The sequence below is a fragment of the Phoenix dactylifera genome, chromosome 3 (genome assembly GCF_051530095.1).
Source record: "Phoenix dactylifera cultivar Ajwa chromosome 3, Ajwa_hap1_PhDact_Kaust_v1.1, whole genome shotgun sequence".
In the NCBI taxonomy this organism is placed as follows: Eukaryota; Viridiplantae; Streptophyta; class Magnoliopsida; order Arecales; family Arecaceae; genus Phoenix; species Phoenix dactylifera.
In genome coordinates this window covers 15,152,490-15,170,914 of record NC_143192.1, presented here as the reverse complement: position 1 = coordinate 15,170,914, position 18,425 = coordinate 15,152,490, and the positions used below count along the sequence as shown (strand labels likewise).

At 39.2% G+C, this 18,425-nt stretch overlaps 1 non-coding gene across 1 annotated transcript; it reads left to right on the top strand.

Annotated features, from left to right (window-relative positions):
- The first annotated feature begins 876 nt into the window (after positions 1-876).
- LOC120110345 (small nucleolar RNA R71) lies at positions 877-985 on the top strand. The gene has a single exon (XR_005511287.3). It is a non-coding gene; the product is annotated as a small nucleolar RNA R71 (small nucleolar RNA).
- The last annotated feature ends 17,440 nt before the right edge of the window (positions 986-18,425 follow it).

The window sequence follows — 18,425 nt, the reverse complement described above, 5'->3', positions numbered from 1 at the left end:
CTCAATGGGACGGTCTGATCGATAACTTTTCCATTACGCAAAGTCATAATGCTTTTTGCATGTTCTGTATGCGAACTAGAGGGAGCCGTATTATTACTACCGTGCATTTGTGGGTTAGGTTGGGGTTGAGCTGGAAGCTTACCCTTCTCTTGTGTACTTAGGACGGTAGTCAACATTGACAATTGGTTCCTTATATCTTCAAAATTTCGAGTATTTTGAGCATTGATATTAGCTTGACCTTGTAGAAAAGTTTGTATAGATTGCAAGGTATCCTCAATATTCGGCTTCTGAGTGGGTGGTGATGCAAAAGTAGGATGTGCAGGTGGAGGAGCTGAATGGTGTGACTGTTGAGGATGATCATTTTTCCACCTAAAATTTGGATGATTCTTCCAACCAGGGTTATAGGTATTCGAGTATGGATCGTTATAAGGCTTTTGGTAGGAGTTCATAGCATTTGCTTGATCGTGCAAGACTTCTTTGAATGTCGGTATGGTGGGACAATCTGTAGTAGTATGACCCGACATATCGCAGATACCACAACACTCGTTTCTAAGCTCTATAGTCTTGACAGGCTCAACCTTCCTAAGCTCAATTTCTTCTACCTTCCTAGTGAGGGCTGCCATTTTAGCATGAAGATCATCCTCAGTTCTGAGGTTGTAAAGGCCTCCCTGTACAGAGCTAGTAGGCTTAGGCAAAGACTTGTTGTTTCTATCCCCGTTATCCCAAAGTTGGGCAGTCTCAGCAAGGGAATCCAAATACTCCCATGCCTCATCAGGTTGTTTTTCTAAAAATCTACCATTGCACATGGTCTCTACAAACTGTTTCAACTGTGGAAATAAACCTTCATAAAAGAAGCTAATGGTTCTCCAAGTTTCGAATCCGTGATGAGGGCATGAGAGAAGAAGGTCTTTAAATCTTTCCCAACATTCATAAAATGTTTCATTATCTTTTTGTTGGAAATTGCTGATATGTCTTTTCAAAAAGTTGGTCCTTTGTGTGGGGAAGAACTTCTTTAAAAATTCTCTCTGCATATCTTGCCAATTTCTTATTGATCTAAGTCGCAAAGGGTTTGCCATATTTTGGCCTTATCCTTTAGAGAGAAATGAAACAATGTCAACTTGAGGACATCCTCGGTGACATTTGGCACTCTAAATATAATGCTCAATTCTTCAAAATCCTTTAAATGAAGATACGGACTCTCAGACTCTAACCCGTGGAACTTGGGCAGCAATTGAATTATCCCGGGTTTGATGTCAAAATGTCCTACATTATCAGAAAAAATTATGCATGAAGGCTGACTAGTCCTAGCCGGTTGTAGGTATTGTCTTAGAGTCATAACATGGGGTTCTCGTTCTTGATTGTGGTGACTCCCCGCATCTTCATTTAAATCAGCCATCTCACAAGGTGTGAGATACTGCGAAGGAATTTCAGGGGTATGTCCTAAGGGATGATCTAAAGTTGTACGACTTAATCGACCGGTGTCGTCCCTATTCCACTTTAGCATGCAAAATATTTTCCTCTCTTTTTTTTTCTTTTTTTTTAAAAAAAATAAAAAAATAAATATAAGTACCAACTAAAGTTACCCTAAAACGATATCCTAAAACAAAAATTTTATTCACAATCAAACATGCAACAAAACATTACACCTCAATTTCTAATGTTTTTCTTAAATTTCTAGACAGCTCCTAACTGGTTTGAAGAGGACACCTAAGTTTCCAATCCGGTCTAATGAACCGAGTTGACCAGGTAAGCTCCCAGGTAAGTGGAGGGGTCACGATGCGTTCGCAAAGGTCCCACTTAAAACCCACTTGCCTCGAACAGATGAACTGTCTCCCTTATAGGGACAAAGCTTGCCTAGACATCAACTAAGCCACAGAGCGAAATTGGTGCAACTTTCGGTGGTCTTCATCCTATTGAGCTCGAATGTCCTTAGAGGCCAACGTCTAGTTGATTTTAGTTAAGCTTAGGATATTTATGCATTGGGGTGATTTTTTGGGCTAAGGACGAGTGATGAAATCCCGACCTTATCTTTTTAAATGGGTTATGCCCTTAAAATATTTTATGCTGATGCCTTATACTATATGCAACAATCAAGATTTTTTTTTTAAATGTTTTATGACATGACATTAAATTTCATTGAATAGGTGATCAAGCAAATTATTTATTTATTTTTTTAAAAAAATTTATGAGTTGAAGTCTGAAATTTGAAATTTAAAATTTGAAATTTAAAATTATTAAAATTTTAGGTTTTCCCTCTTTTTCTAATTTTGAATGATCACACTTGATCTTTTCTTAAAGTTTTTTTTTTTTTCAATTTTCAATTATCAACAAGGGTTAATAAGATATGATAACAATAAATTTCTTATTCTAAAAAAAATTAAATGCAGAAAATTTAAAGCAGAAAGCAGCAAGGTTTCGTATTAATCTAATGATCTTAAAAGTCTCAGAATGTCAATCAGACCGTTCAGATTATTAAAAAATATGTCTTGCACCAGCGGACAAAATTTGAGTCCAATCAGACGGCTAATTTCTATGATATCAGAGTTTGATGCAGACTATGCAGTGAATTAAAAATAGTAGTAATTTTTTTTTTCAAAAGAAAAATACTAACTACTAAGGTAAAAATTAAATCTAAAATTATACTAATAACTCAGCCGTTCCCCGGCAACGACGCCAAAAACTTGGTGCAAAAATAAAACTGCTCTCCCAAGTGCTGGAGATTCGCACAAGTAATATAACTCGGGAGTCCGAGGTCGATTCCTCAGGGAACGATCTAAAGATTATTAGCGTAATTTTTAGATGTAATTTTCAGTTGATTTTCAAAAGTTAAAAGCAGAGGATTAATAGATAATTAAACAAAGTTCAAAAATATAGAGAAGGCTGGGGATCCGGAACCCTCCTTGACAATATTACTTTCAATAAATAAACTCGGCGATTCTTGATTAAAGATTAATATGATAGAGTAGTTCTAATCATGGAGTATACAATCTGAAAACATGAATTCAACATCTAAGTATTTATCGTGCCGGTTACGTCTACGACAAATCAAACATCGAAACAATCCATGCATCAATATATATATATAAACCATAAAAGATCTATCTAATAAATAAATATTCAAGAATTCAAAACATACCAATGGATATAAAACAATTAGAATAAAAGTTTAGAGTATACTTGATGAAAGCAACATGACAAGGATTCATCCATCACCCTTTGCCAACGGAATTAGCAAACCATTACAAACATCAGCCTCTCTCTTTCTCACTCTTTTTTTTCTTAATAACAGAAACAGGGCATCCCCTGTTTCTCTTTACACTTTTTTTTTTCTTTCCACTCCAGCCGCCCGGCTCCTCCTCTGTTTCTCCTCCTTTCACCCCTTTCTCAGCCGTTTACCTCTTATACTCATCTCCCCCCTCTATGGATCTTGGGGATGCGTTGGAGATCAATGCGAACGGCTGATCTTGGGCGCGTGAGGTTGGAAGGATGAGGTCGCGGATGCTGTGGAGGAGGCGGACGGCTGGGCGGTGATCGCGGATGGCCGGAGGAGGCTGAGGTGTGGAGGCTTGGCATGAATCCCGATCTTCTTCAAATGGATGCACAGAGATGCTCGGGAGCTGATCGCGGATGCTGGGAGATCGTTGTGAGAGGATCATGGACGCTGATCTCGGGTGAGGACGACGCGCTATGGATGAAATGCGGGAAGGCTGGAAGTCCGCTGCTGAGAATGCGGGGTAGGCGGATCCTGGCTGGCCGTGGGATGCTCGGACGCGAGTTTCGGCTGTGAATCGGCTAGGAGATGCAGCGGGATCGGAGGAGGCTCTGATACGGGGTCGCACGCTCGGGAATGGAGATGGAGGAAGCTGGGAGGCGCGTGATCTCTTCCGGACGGCCGCTGGGAGGATTCACGGAATGCTGGAAACGGCCGGATCCGACGCTGATGCTGGGAGATGATTACGGGCTGAAGCATGGGAGCGTTGATCGGGTTGTGAATGGACTCGAGGAGGAGCGGACGCTGGGAAGCCTCTAAGATCAAATCACGAATCCGGGAGCTCGCGGTATGCTGAAGATGGTAATGGATGAGGGCTGCAGCAGGATCTTTGGCATGTGTCACGGGAAGAGGCTATGGCATGTAGATATGTGTAGCTCCGGTGCAAATGTGCTTGACCAGGTTCAATTATGCTCCTAACATCATTAGGCTTGGAGCCATGCCTTATCCCAAACTATACAAAATGCGCATTTAAACTCTTGATTTACAATAACCTTTGCACCACAAAAATATAATATTAATGCAACACTTTTATCATTATTTATTAGCAATAATATTAATTTAAGTGATGTGTAAATCGCACTTTTGTGCTCTCATCAGTGTTTCTTGGGTGGCTAGGATCAAAGAATAAAGGAGAGGACTAGGATTGGGGGGAATCAATTCTCATCTAAGGTTTGGAAGATAGGCTGGGTGGAGGAAGAGGATTGGGTCTTTTCTCTTCTCTTAGATTGGTGAGCTGTAAGGGAAATGAAGGATTGGGAGGAGGAGAAAAAGATCAAAAGATGGAGACCAATGATGGCAAGTATGCTAATTTGAATAGATTTAGGAAAAAGCTTAAGAGTTAATTAAATCTTTTAGAGAGGATATGAGGGGTACATACAAAACACTCTTTCTGACCCAATGTGTATTATGATGATTGCATTAAGAGATGATAAGATTTATTATCGAGGATATCTTGAGTTTTTCATGTAGTGGAGATAATATTTAGTGCAAGAAGAGGAGAATGTGATGAGAATATTAGAGAGGACGCATGGTAATAGGAGGATAAATGAGGGATTTGGTTATAAGAAATATCTTAGATGGTATACTAGAAGGTGACACATGATAAGCGCGTCATATGTATTTATGACCTCCTTGAGAGAGAGATGGAGAATAAATATGGAAAGATTTTATCAAAGCGCATCATATGTATTTATGAAGATTCCAATTTGGGGTGCACTTATGATAAAAGAGGTAATTATGAGTTATGGATATCAAGGGGTCCATAAGCTGGTTCATGATATAGCCTAAATCTATAAAGTCCATGATAGGTCTAATTTAGATGCACTGACAGAATTTTAGGCTATTTAGATGTATTTGTGATGACTTGGCCATTGAGATTGGGTTACTAAGGCTAAGTCAAGGTTTTAAATCTCATAGGATGGGGATGTTCCAGTTTTCTATGGAACGAGACATTGATCTTGCCTTGTCCCAGTGGCAATTCATTTTTCTTCTTCTTTCTTTTTTTATCCTTTCCTTTGCTTCCAGCTTTCTTTCTTTTTTCTTTTTCTTTCTCTTTCCTTTCTTCCTTCTTTCTTTCTTTTCTTTTTTTTTCTTCTCCCTTTCTTGCTTTCCTTTTTCTTCTTCTTTCCTTTTACTTTTCCTTTTCTTCATCTTTTCTTTCTTTCTTTCTTTTTTCCTTCTTCTTTTTCTACATGGATGGGTTTCAAAATCTCGATCATGTTTCGGTCTCATTTTTTTGTCGAAACAAAACCGGATAGGACAACCAAGATGCCTTCCGTCCCATCGAAACTTAAAACCTTGGGCTAAGTTGAGTTAGGTAAATAGAACTAGGTTGGGACAGTGTTGAATTTGGTCATATTGGATGAATAAGGTCAGGATTGGGTATGATTAGGTTCAATTATGTTGGTTGGATTGGGTTGAATTGGATAGGATTATGCTAGCTCAAGTTGGATTGGTTAAAATTGAGTTGGAGTGGATGAGCATAAGCTAGATTAGGTTGGATTAGGGTTAGATTGGCTAGGACTAGATTGGATTGGTACGATTGGGCTAAATTTTGTTTGATTGGGGCTACATAAATTGAGGGACATTAGTATTATCCTCCAATGCAACTAACAGAGAAAGTTATGCCCAGTGATGCAGCTGGGGAGTGAATAAACCATCATAAAATCTCAAGATGGAAGGATTAAAATAATGCCACATAATGGCCTAACGCTTGGCATACCAGTAGGATTGGAAAAGTTACCTAAGGACTTCTTTCTCTCATCAAAAGCACTACATGGATCCATAACATCATTTAACTATAAAGATTTGGAATATTTCTTCACCCTTACCTCCCCAATTGATTGAGCTAATAAGTAGATAAAGCTTTCAAATCTTATCGATAGCTCATTTTTTATGTTGGTTTTGACTAACAACTATCAAGATTTGTAAACAAATATCACCACATTGGCATTGAAGAATTTTCCAATGCCAAGAGGATCTAACAAGGCTAGCATATTACTCCCACTTATCATGGAAGTTATATTCAATTTGTTAAAATATTTAGCACGTTAACATAAGACAAGCCGTCAAGAAATTGTAAGATATTTATTGGCATAAATACATTAGACTGCTAGCGAGAAACTGGAAAACTCTTTTGTATGATAAAAAGTTGGAAGATGGACGAGAAAGGCATTGAGAAACTTGGAGCTATTTTGTTTCATGGAGTCCTAAATGCTTGGATGCGCTACACAAGATATATGCCACAACAAATATTTTTATTGATTGAGTGTGGTGGGCTACAGAAGTTTTCTATAGCTAGGGTTGTAGAGGAGTGCAACCGCAATTATGACCTTCATCTGATATCAACCAAGAAAAGAGTAAATTGATAGAATAAATTGAAAAGAATTTGACCTATTTGGGTGAAGATGAGATAAATTATTCATAAAAAAAGCTTTTTACAATGGGCTAAATATACAAACTATATGCTGATCCCACTATATTCTCCAAACAAAACTATTTATGATAGAAGACATAGTAAATATAAACAAGGAGGAAATAGCTTTTTTGCCTTTATTTATATATATTCTTACACTAAAGGCGAGAGTATTTGATGGTTTTCCTCAAAACCTGTTCATGGTTCACCAGTTCAATCATTGGGTCAACCAAAATTGAATCATGATATCATGATCATATAATAAATATATAAACAATTAATTACTTATATATAGAAAAATAAGATTGAAACCACTTTGAGAGGTTCTTTATTTAAAACCTATTATTTTTTTCATCAATTTAGATGTCAAAACAAGTAATGCTAGTTGTGCATAAGAAGGTCCAATTTTATAGAACTTGATGAGATCCTACCATCCATGATTTGTGGTTGGGGAAGAACCTCTAAAGCTATCCTTCCAAGTCTCTTTCCTTCTAACCTCTGAGAAAAACATCTCAGCAGCCAACTTCCAAAATTCTGAGGACCTCAGTAGTCATTTTCTAACCAACATGGGTCATAGAAGAGAAGAAGAGTTCTGGCAACCCAAACAGTGTCATAACAGTGTACGTGGAACTTTCTATGGAGGAAGATAGAACGATTTGGAAATAGGATAGGAAAAATGCATTCACTGTTACAGGCTATTACAAATTCTTTAGCCATGGCGAAATCCGTCCAAACTTCCCAAAGGTTATTTGGCAACTCACTCTACTACAGAAAGTCAAAAGTATATATTCACCTGGCTCTCCTTCTAGAATAAGATCTCCATAGTCAAACATTTACGGAAGAAGCAGTTCCCTGCTCCATCGGCATTCATTCCTTGTCGTGAAGAGGATGAAAATACAAATCGCCTCTTTCTGAACTGTGCCTACACCAGGATTTTCTGGATGGAAGTTGAAAGCAAACTGCCCCTCCCACAAACAGTGAGAGATCTATGGATGCACTAGCAAAGACAAATTCTAAAAAATCAATCAAAAGAAAGCAAGGGACCATCTAATATCCACTAGTTGTTGGTGCACAGAAAGAAAGGAACAAGCACAGCTTTGATCATGAAGCTGATTCCCCATGAAGGCTGCTTCAGAAGTGTACATGGCTGCTTGAAAGCTGGACGTAAAATGCCAGAATGTAAGCACCAACCAATAATAGCCGAAATGATGAGGGCATTAGGACAATGGGAAGTCCCAGCTGAGACTGGAGGAACGTGACAGGAATGGAAAGCATAGTTAAAAGAGTTACTTTTTATTTTTTTATTTTTTATTTTTTTGATAAGGGGCAACTCACACCATACGCGTATGAGTGTACCCATAGAAATCAAAAAAGTAAAAGTTGACCAAAGAGTTACTGTTTTTTTTGCTCCCTCTCTCTACGTGGTCAGTTATCATCTCCGTACATTAGCCGCCTCATGGGCTGAGTATAGGTCCACATCTTATCTCCCTCCCTTTTCATCAAAAAAAAAAAAAGCATCCTACCATCCAAAATATATTTCGGGTTTGAACAATTACAGATGCTCTATTAAACCTATTAACTTATTATAATCTTTGTTTAAACAATAACCATGGATAACCCTTCAACCTAAATTAATAAAAAAATAAAATGATACAAATTATTTAGATGATTGTAAATATTAAGCACAATATCTTGTTCTCAAAATATCCACAAAAGCATATCATTAAAATTCATTGTTCTACAAGAACCTTCATGTAATCCCATCAAAGCACCAAGAAAAACGAAGCTTCTAGAAACCCTATGTGAGACCCAAGACTGAGCCCGGTCTACTTGACTGGAGTCGCCCCCCCCCCCCCCCCCCCCCCCCCCCCCCCGCGCGCCGATCGTAATGAAATAAGGAGTTCATCGCGATCCGGAGATTGACTGGAGATCATGACAACGGGCTGATTGATCTTGGCTTCGACACCCCGAGATTAACATAGTGCAACAATCGGCAGGAGTAGGTCAAAGTATGGGAGCCATTTGCCTAGGATCGTCTTGGACCACTGTCCGATTCTAATCAATACCTCATCCCCACTCATTATTGTTGCCCCTTTAGATTTGAGAAATTCTGGCTGTCATATCCTTGCTTCTGGAAGGTGGTTCGAGAGGCTTAGCAGGCACCTGTCCTAGGTTGTGCTATGTACAGAGTATCTCGGAAGCTGGAGATCACTAAACGACATCTGCGATGGTGGAATAAGGAGAAGGTGAGGAACATTTTCAGAAAGGTTGAGGAGTCCGAGGTAGCTATATCTAAACTGCAGACCCTGAAGGTGCAGAGGGGGCCTATCGACTGAGGAAATGGAGGAGTTCAGGTCCCACTTGTCCACCCATGACACTCTTCTTCGGTAGCAAAAGACATTCTGGAGGCAAAAGTCTCGAGTTTAGTGAATCAAGGAAGGAGATCGGAACACTAGGTTCTTTCATCAGTCAACCATCATAAGAAGATAGAGGGGTGATCTGGAGATCAACCAGATGAATAGGAGATCCAGAGATTCCTGAAGATTCTTTCAATTATTGGCTTTTTAGTTAGACTAGTTATAGTATTTAATTTGATTTATATTATTAGTTAGCACATACTACTTTGAAACTATTGTAAGAATTATTTGAATAAATTAATTGTTGACCCCCTAATGGATTTTGACGAATACAAAACACTAGAGTATAATTCCATTTATCTTAACAATTTATTTGAGAATTTCAGGTGATTAACTAATAATATTGTTAAGAAATGTCTAGGCAAGTTGCCATAATTTTTAAGGATTTATTGAAGAATTTTTGAGTTGAAGAAAATAGATCAGGGACAGCCGAGACGTCTCCGGGTTGTCTCAGAGACGTCTCTGGCACAAACAGGAAGAACTGGCACGTCTGGAGACGTCCCCGGCACCTGGCGAGGCGTCTCGCAGGGTCGGAGTCGACTCTCTCAGAGGCGGAGTCGACTCTCTCAGAGGCGGCAGAAAGGCCGATTTCAAGGGATGCGCGCGAGTCGTCTCCACAGGACGCGGAGTCGTCCCTGTGAGTAAAAAGCAGACTTCCGGAGTTGTCCCCGAGGTAGCGGAGTCGACTCTCTCAGGGTATTCCAGAGGATATCTTTTTCGGTGATAAGACAGCGGAGACGTCCCCTGAAAAAGCGGAGTCGACTCTCTCAGAGAATTCCAGAGGACTTGTTTTTCGAAGATAAAACAGCGGAGTCGTCCCCGAGGCAGCGGAGTCGTCCCCATGCAAAAAGTGCAAACATCCCGAGACGTCCCCGTAAAGCGCCGAGTCGACCCCAAACAACGTCAAAAGAAAAATCTTACAGCCGAGACGTCTCGCGTTGAAGCGAAGACGTCTCCGGAGTGCCTGGGACGCGACTGACACCTTTTTGCAGGTTTGTTTGAATTTCAAACGTCTCTTTCTTTGTGTCTAACGGCTATATTTACTTTTTGGGCTATAAAAGGGAGTTCTTAAGTGCCTTCCAACAACTTCTCACCAACCCAACACAAGATCATTCAAGAGAGAAGTAAGAGAAAGAGGTTCAAGGGAGTTAGTGCATTCAAGTGAAGAAATCAAGTGCTTTCAAGCTTTCCAACTGATTTCGAGCTCAACTACTCTCTCCCGATCGGCATTCAAAGCTCACATTCAAGACAACGCGAGCCACATCGGAAGAACCACCATTTCCCACGCTTCCAACGGCTAAAAGGGTTCTTCCGGGTTTTATTATTTCTCACTGTTTTATCTGCTTATTTAGAGCTTTCAAATCTCTTGTAAAACCTTTGGTTATTGTGCTTGTTCCAGTCAAGGGACTTGGAACAAGGAAAAGGCGTCCCAAGCCTAGGTGAAATTGGGGGTTGTAGGGTTCGTTGTTAGTCCGGTGTAAAACAACGAGTTGGGTAGTGCACTCGCAAAACTACCGGACTGTAATCTTGGATTATAGTGGAAATTCCCAAAGGTGCTTTGGGGAGTGGATGTAGGAGCAGTGGAAGCTCCGAACCACTATAAAACCTTGTCTTTGCGATTGTCTGTTTTCATACCTCTATTTCTACTTTAGCTCATACATTTGTGTGTTTTATTTTTAATTGGACAAAAAGTTTTAAAACACCCAATTCACCCCCCTCTTAGGTGACCATCTCTGGGCAACAAGTGGTATCAGAGCAGGTGCTCTGTGTATTTCTTGAAGACCTAACCGTCTTAGCCAAAGATCTAGATGGCAACACCCTTCAACAATGTTCCTGCTGAGGGGCAGGCAACCAATAGACCTCCACTCTTCAATGGGACAAATTATACCTATTGGAAGACTAGAATGAGGATTTTTATTCAAGCACAAGATTATGCCTTGTGGAGGATTATAATCAAGGGACCACACGAACCATCTCACATGGTAAATGGCATTCAAGTTCCCAAACCTGAGGATGATTGGGATGAGAATGATAGTAGGATGGTTCAACTCAATTCTAGAGCCATGAACTCATTATTTTGTGCTCTAGATGTAAATGAGTTCAATAGAGTCTCCACCTGTAGTTCCGCCAAGGAAATATGGGATAAGCTTGAAGTTACCCACGAGGGTACAAATCAAGTCAAAGAATCTAAAGTGAACATTCTAGTTCACAAATATGAGTTGTTTAAAATGGAACCCAATGAAACCATCACATGCATGTTCACACGCTTCACCGATATAATAAATGGTTTAAAGAATTTGGGTAAATCTTATACTAACCCAGAACTTGTGAGTAAAATTCTCAGGTCTTTGCCGAAAGCTTGGGAAGCGAAGGTCACGGCGATTGTAGAAGCTAAAGACCTCAACACATTGGCACTCGAACAACTATTGGGCTCATTGATGACGCATGAGCTCACAATGAAGCAACATGAAGAAGATGTGCCAAAGAAGAAGACAATCGCACTCAAGGCCACTTCGAGTGTGTGTGAAGAAGAAAGTAGTGAGAGTGAAGAAGAAAGCGAAGATGAGGACTTGGGTTTAATAGTAAGGAAGTTTAAGAAATTCATGAGAAGAAAGAAACCCTTCCCAAGAAAGAAGTTTGGAGGGAGAAATGATTGGGAAAAGGAAAAAGAAAAGGAAAGAGACCCAATCATTTGTTATGATTGCAAGAGACCGGGACACATCCGTTCCGAATGCCCTCAACAGAAGAAGCACTTTGGAAAGAAGAAGAAGAAGGCATTGAAAGCAACATGGGATGATAGTGACACATCCTCCTCCGAGGAAGAGAAGGAAGAAACCGCCAACTTGTGCTTCATGGCATTCGAAGATGACGAGGTATGTCAAAGCTCAACTATAAATTTTACTTTAGAAGAATTATATGAAGCTTTTCAAGAGCTCATGAGTGATTGCGGTATGTTAGGAGCAAAAAATAAAGAATTAAAAGCCTCCAATCAAAAACTAAAGGATGACATTGAAAACCTATTGATTGCGAAGGAGAGCCATGAAAATGTTAACACCATTGACCTAGAAAATAAAAATTCAAAACTTAGCATTGAAAATGAAACGGCAAAAATACTAATTAAGGAATTAAATCTAAAAGTTAAATCCCTACTTAATAGTAATACCTTACTTGCACAAAATGTTGAATCCCTTAAAAATGATAAGGAAGAATTAGTTAAAGAAAATTCGGATCTTAAGAATGAGGTACATAAGTACAAACCAATTGTTGAAAAATTTACACAAAGCTCTGAAAAATTAAATCTTATTCTATCCAATCAAAGAGCTGTTTTTAATAAAGCCGGATTAGGATATAAAACTAGCAAACAACAAAAGTATCTAAAGAATTTCTTTGTGAAGGCAAAAGAGGTCAAAACTGAAAAACCTACATGCTTTCACTGTGGAAAAAATAGACATAAAGCCTATTCTTGCATTCAAAGAAAGATTCAAACTAACAAGAATACATTTGTAAAGGGTAAAACCACAACTAGAGTATGGGTGCCTAAGGGAACCAACTACACTAACCAAGAAGGACCCAAGAAAACTTGGGTACCTAAGAGCTTCACATGATTATTTTGCAGGTATGCCTTGCAGCCGGAAATAGAAAAAGAATGTGGTATCTTGATAGTGGTTGCTCAAGGCATATGACCGGTGACAAGAGTCTCTTCGTCACCTTGAAATCAAAAGAAGGAGGAGTAGTCACATTTGGAGATAATGCTAAAGGTCAAATCGTTGGTGTTGGTAAAATCTCCATATCACCCTCCTCTTTTATTGACAATGTATTGTTAGTTAATGGACTAAAACATAATTTATTAAGTATAAGTCAATTTTGTGACAAGGGCTTTAAAGTGTCATTTGAATCATCACTATGCATAATTAGTAGTCCAATTGACAATGAGATCATACTCACAGGACATAGGCATGGAAATGTTTACATGGTAGATCTTGATGATCTCACCATGAAGGATGGCCAATGTCTTGTAGCCATGGATCCCAAAGTCAATGAGACTAGTTGGTTATGGCATCGTAGGTTAGGGCATGCTAGCATGGATTTAATCTCTAAATTAATTACAAAAGATCTAGTCAAAGGACTACCAAAAATAAACTTTAAAAAGAACAAAATTTGTGCTGCATGTCAATTAGGAAAACAAACAAGAAGTTCTTTCAAGTCTAAGAACATAGTCTCAACATCAAAACCTTTAGAACTAATTCACATGGATTTGTTTGGACCCACTAGAACTGCTAGTCTAGGAGGTAAGAAATTTGGTCTTGTAATTGTTGATGATTTTTCATGTTTTACATGGGTTTCATTTCTTGCACATAAAGATGAGTCCTTTCCCGCTTTTATCAAGTTTCATAATAGGGTTTCGAATGAACTCAATCTTAAACTAAAAGCAATTAGGAGTGATCATGGTACCGAGTTTGAAAATCAACATTTTGAAAAATTTTGTGACGAAAATGGTATCAATCACAATTTCTCGGCCCCTAGGACACCCCAACAAAATGGGGTGGTAGAAAGGAAGAATCGCACACTAGCAGATATGGCTCGTACCATGTTGTGCGAATCGGATCTACCAAAATATTTTTGGGCTGAAGCGATAAATACTGCATGTCACATCTTAAACCGTGCATTAGTCAGATCTATTTTAAAGAAAACACCTTATGAGTTGCTGAATAATAAGAAGCCAAATATATGTTACTTTCATGTTTTCGGTTGTCGGTGTTTTATTTTAAACAATGGAAAGGACAATCTAAGTAAATTTAGTGCTAAATCAGATGAGGGAATCTTCTTAGGTTATTCCTCATCTAGTAGAGCATACAGGGTCTTCAACAAGAGAACTCTCGTTGTTGAAGAATCCATTCATGTTGTTTTTGATGAAGCTAATGGAGATTCTTCTAGAAAAGAAGAAGATAGTGATGCAGGTATACTTGAAGACAGAATGAAGGAGTTCTCCATACAAGACAAACAACTTGAAGATGAGGTCAAGGAAGATACAATTCAGCAAGATGAAGAAGATCAACCTCAAGCAAAAAATCAAGATCTTCCGAGGGAATGGAGGTATGCACATGGTCATCCAAGGGATTTAATCCTTGGTGATCCCTCACAAGGGGTAAGGACAAGATCCTCTCTAAGAAATACTAGTAATTATCTTGCTTTCGTTTCACAAATAGAGCCTAAGTCACTAGAGGAAGCCGAAAAGGATGAAAATTGGATAAATGCTATGCAAGAGGAATTAAATCAATTTGAAAGAAATCAAGTTTGGACTCTAATGAAAAGACCCCCTAATGTTTCAATCATAGGCACCAAGTGGGTGTATAGAAATAAACTAGATGAAGATGGAATAGTTATAAGAAACAAAGCTAGACTAGTTGCCAAAGGCTATAATCAGGAGGAAGGAATAGATTTTGATGAAACTTTTGCTCCTGTTGCTAGGTTAGAGGCTATTAGGCTACTTTTGGCATATGCTTGCTTCATGGATTTTAAACTCTATCAAATGGATGTAAAAAGTGCATTTTTAAATGGTTATATAATGGAGGAAGTTTATGTATGACAACCTCCAGGTTTTGAAAACCACTTACATCCAGATTATGTTTATAAATTACATAAAGCATTGTATGGACTGAAGCAAGCCCCTAGGGCATGGTATGAAAGATTAAGTAATTTCCTAATTGAAAATAAATTTAAGAGAGGAAATGTAGACAAAACCCTCTTCATTAAAAGAAAAGGAAATGACTTATTGCTTGTACAAATTTATGTGGATGATATAATTTTTGGTGCTACTAATGATAATCTTTGTCAAGAGTTTGCCAAGCTTATGCAGGGAGAATTTGAAATGAGCATGATGGGTGAGCTCAACTTCTTCCTTGGGCTGCAAATAAAACAATCAGAAGAAGGCATCTTCATCAGTCAGTCCAAATATATCAAGGAAATGTTGGAAAAATTCAAAATGAAGGATGCAAAGGAAATCAGCACACCCATGGGCTCAAGTTGCAAGCTTGACAAAGATGAAAAAGATAAAAGTATAGACTGCAAATTGTACAGAGGTATGATAGGCTCTTTACTTTACCTTACTGCTAGTAGACCAGACATATTATTCAGTGTTTGTATGTGTGCTAGATACCAAGCATGTCCTAAGAAATCACACTTGCAAGCTGTTAAAAGAATTTTTAGATATCTAGTAGGGACATCTAATGTAGGCTTATGGTATTCTAAACAATCTGACATAAATTTAATTGCTTATTCCGATGCTGATTTTGCCGGGTGCAAACTCGACAGAAAAAGCACAAGTGGCACATGTCAATTCTTGGGTGCTAATTTGGTTTCTTGGTTTAGCAAGAAACAGAATTCAGTTGCCTTGTCCACAGCTGAGGCTGAGTACATTGCAGCTGGAAGCTGTTGTGCCCAAGTTCTATGGATTAAGCAACAACTTGAAGACTTCGGTATCAAAATGGACAATATACCAATTAGATGTGATAATACAAGCGCAATTAATTTAACAAAAAATCCTGTCCAACACTCAAAATCAAAACATATAGAGATTAGGCATCACTTTATTAGGGATCATGTGCTGAAAAATGATGTGATGATTGAGTATGTATGTACTGAAAATCAATTGGCCGATATCTTTACAAAGCCCCTTTGTAAAGATAGGTTCAACTATTTAAGGAATGCTTTAAGCTTGTATGATCCTAGCAAATAAATTGAACGTGTATTGCAATGATTTGCTACTCAAACTAATAATCCACCTCAAAGTCACAAATAGCAAACCTAGTATCTATTAAGTGAAAGCATGAATCTATCTAAGTTAAATGACGAACTGTTTGACTTTCCGGAGGATGGTTACCCTCTCTTGGACTCTTCATGGAGATATTTTCAGAGCCTATTTCATAGATATTCGAAATTTGGTCAAACATTCCTCATTTTAATATTAATAATTCAAAAATTATTATCAAACTTTTATAAGGTATATTATTAAAGGGAAGGATCACAAACAAACTCACCCTATATTCACCAAAAGAAATCATGGTGATTAGTGTGGTTAAATGAAATAAATTAGGAAAAGATAGAATTCAGTCTGAAATTTTTCAGTGCCGGAGACGTCTCTGGCAAATCGCAGAGACGTCCCCCCGGCGAGACGTCTCGCATCAGTCGCGGAGACGTCTCGGGGACCGAACGAGGATTTTTAAAATAGGTCGAAACAGCTCGAGCCGACCCGAGCTATCCCTTTCATCCCCAACAAAACACAAAACCCTAGCCTCCATTTTTCTCTCCACCTCAAACCGAACCAAAACTCCCCATTTCCCTAGGGTTTCCGAACTATGGCACCTAAAAGAGCTAGGAGAACCGGTGGGAGGCGTCCTAGGGTTGCGACCGACAATAAGGAACGGAGGGAAGAGCCTTCCGCGCCGTCTCCTCCGGTTGCTCCGCCAACCACGACCATTTCCTGTGCGAATCGCACAGTAACCACCGGTAGGTATATAGATTTCCATTTTCTAGATAGTGAGGGGTTCTCTATTGGAGAGAGACTCCGTGCCCAAGGGTGGGAATACCTTTGTACCCTCAATACATCAACCTACCCCGGCCTAGTTAGAGAGATGTTTAGTAATATGGCCTTAGGGGACTCAGGGTACATTGCATATGTCCGAGGGACATTGATAGAGATTAACGAGGATATCCTTTCTAGCGTGTTGCAAATCCCTAAAGACGGTGAGGCTCCGACCTCACATCCCCAAAGGGAAATAGCCCTAAACCTAGTTTTAGGACGAGAGGACTGCGGCCCTCTTGATGTGGTTAACTCACAAGACCTAAATGCCGAGATGAGACTACTTTTGAGTATTGTCAACCGGGTCTTGTTTCCAAAAACCGGTCGCTTCGATTTTGTTTCGGAGCGAGATTTAGTCATCATGCACCACATCCTACTAGGGATTCCCCTAAACCTCCCTAGACTTATGCTGAACTACATTTCTATATGTCATAGGTATTCTAGGTTTAGCATACCCTATGGGATGATCTTTACCCTAGTATTCAAACATTTCAAGATTCAAATTCCAGAAAATAAGCCTGCAAAATCTTTGAGAAACACCGACTACTATAATGAAAGCACAATGCGTAGAATGGAGTTTCACAAGGTAGATGGGTCTTGGGTCAAGGTACCAAAAAGAAAATCTCAAACCTTAGAGCCCGAGATCCCACATCAGGAGCCTGACCACCACTCTCCTCCACATAGCCACATGGCCTTCCCTGATGTACCCTCCAGCTCAGCTGGACCTTCCACATCTGTGCCTCCTCCTCCTCCAGTCAGTGGGCCCTTCTCTTTGTCAGATGAACAGATGCACACTCTAGCATCTGTGATATGCCAGCAGATGAGAGAGGAGATGAGATCGATGATCACTGCTGAGTTGGCCCCCATTCGTACCTCACATGAAGGGCTTCTACAAGAATTGAAGGAGATCAAGACCCAGGTAGAAGCTACAGCATCAGAGTTGGTTCATATGGGTACCATCCAAACTATACGATCAATTGAGCTACAGGAGAAATTGAAGATCATATCAGATGGTCTTCAAGAGTTGACGAGCCCTGGAGGCAATTTGGGCACCGTGGCTGCCCAACTTAAAGGAAAAATTGAAAGGGCAAGTCTCGAGTTTGAAGCACTAGTAGCAGCCTTCCATCAATCTCAAGGAGATCAATTCAAAACTCTACTGGACTCAATTAATGCATTTATAGATGCAGCTGCTAGGGTTTATGAGCAACGTCGCCGATGAGGGACATTTTGTAGACATCTAAGGTTCATCTGTTTTTGTAAAACCCTAGGCTCATTTTGACACTTCTTTTGTATTAGGAATCAATACTTGTAAGGATTTCCTCCTTTTTTAACCTTGTAATGCCTTCAAATGATTGCAATGACATATCAATGACATACAATTTCTTTTGAAATCTTGTGTTTGTTTCAAATCCAGTGGAATCAAACTTTGTGTATGTGATTCTGTGTTGTGCCATAAAAATCTCATAACATACCTTAAGTGTTCAAATTTGACACAATTTATCAATGCATATAAAACAGGGGGAGCACATCTTGTGATAACTATTTTAAACAAAAAGAGGAGTCTGAAATGAATTCCAAAACAAAGGGGGAGTGAAATGAATGCTGAATTCTTTAATAAAAATAACTTGAATATCCTTGAGTGGTTCATGGTAATATGCTGAATTCTACTAGGAATTGAGTTTTAAGTACCTAAGGATAATTTGTCCCCTTCATTGTTGATGACAAAAAGGGGGAGTAGAACCA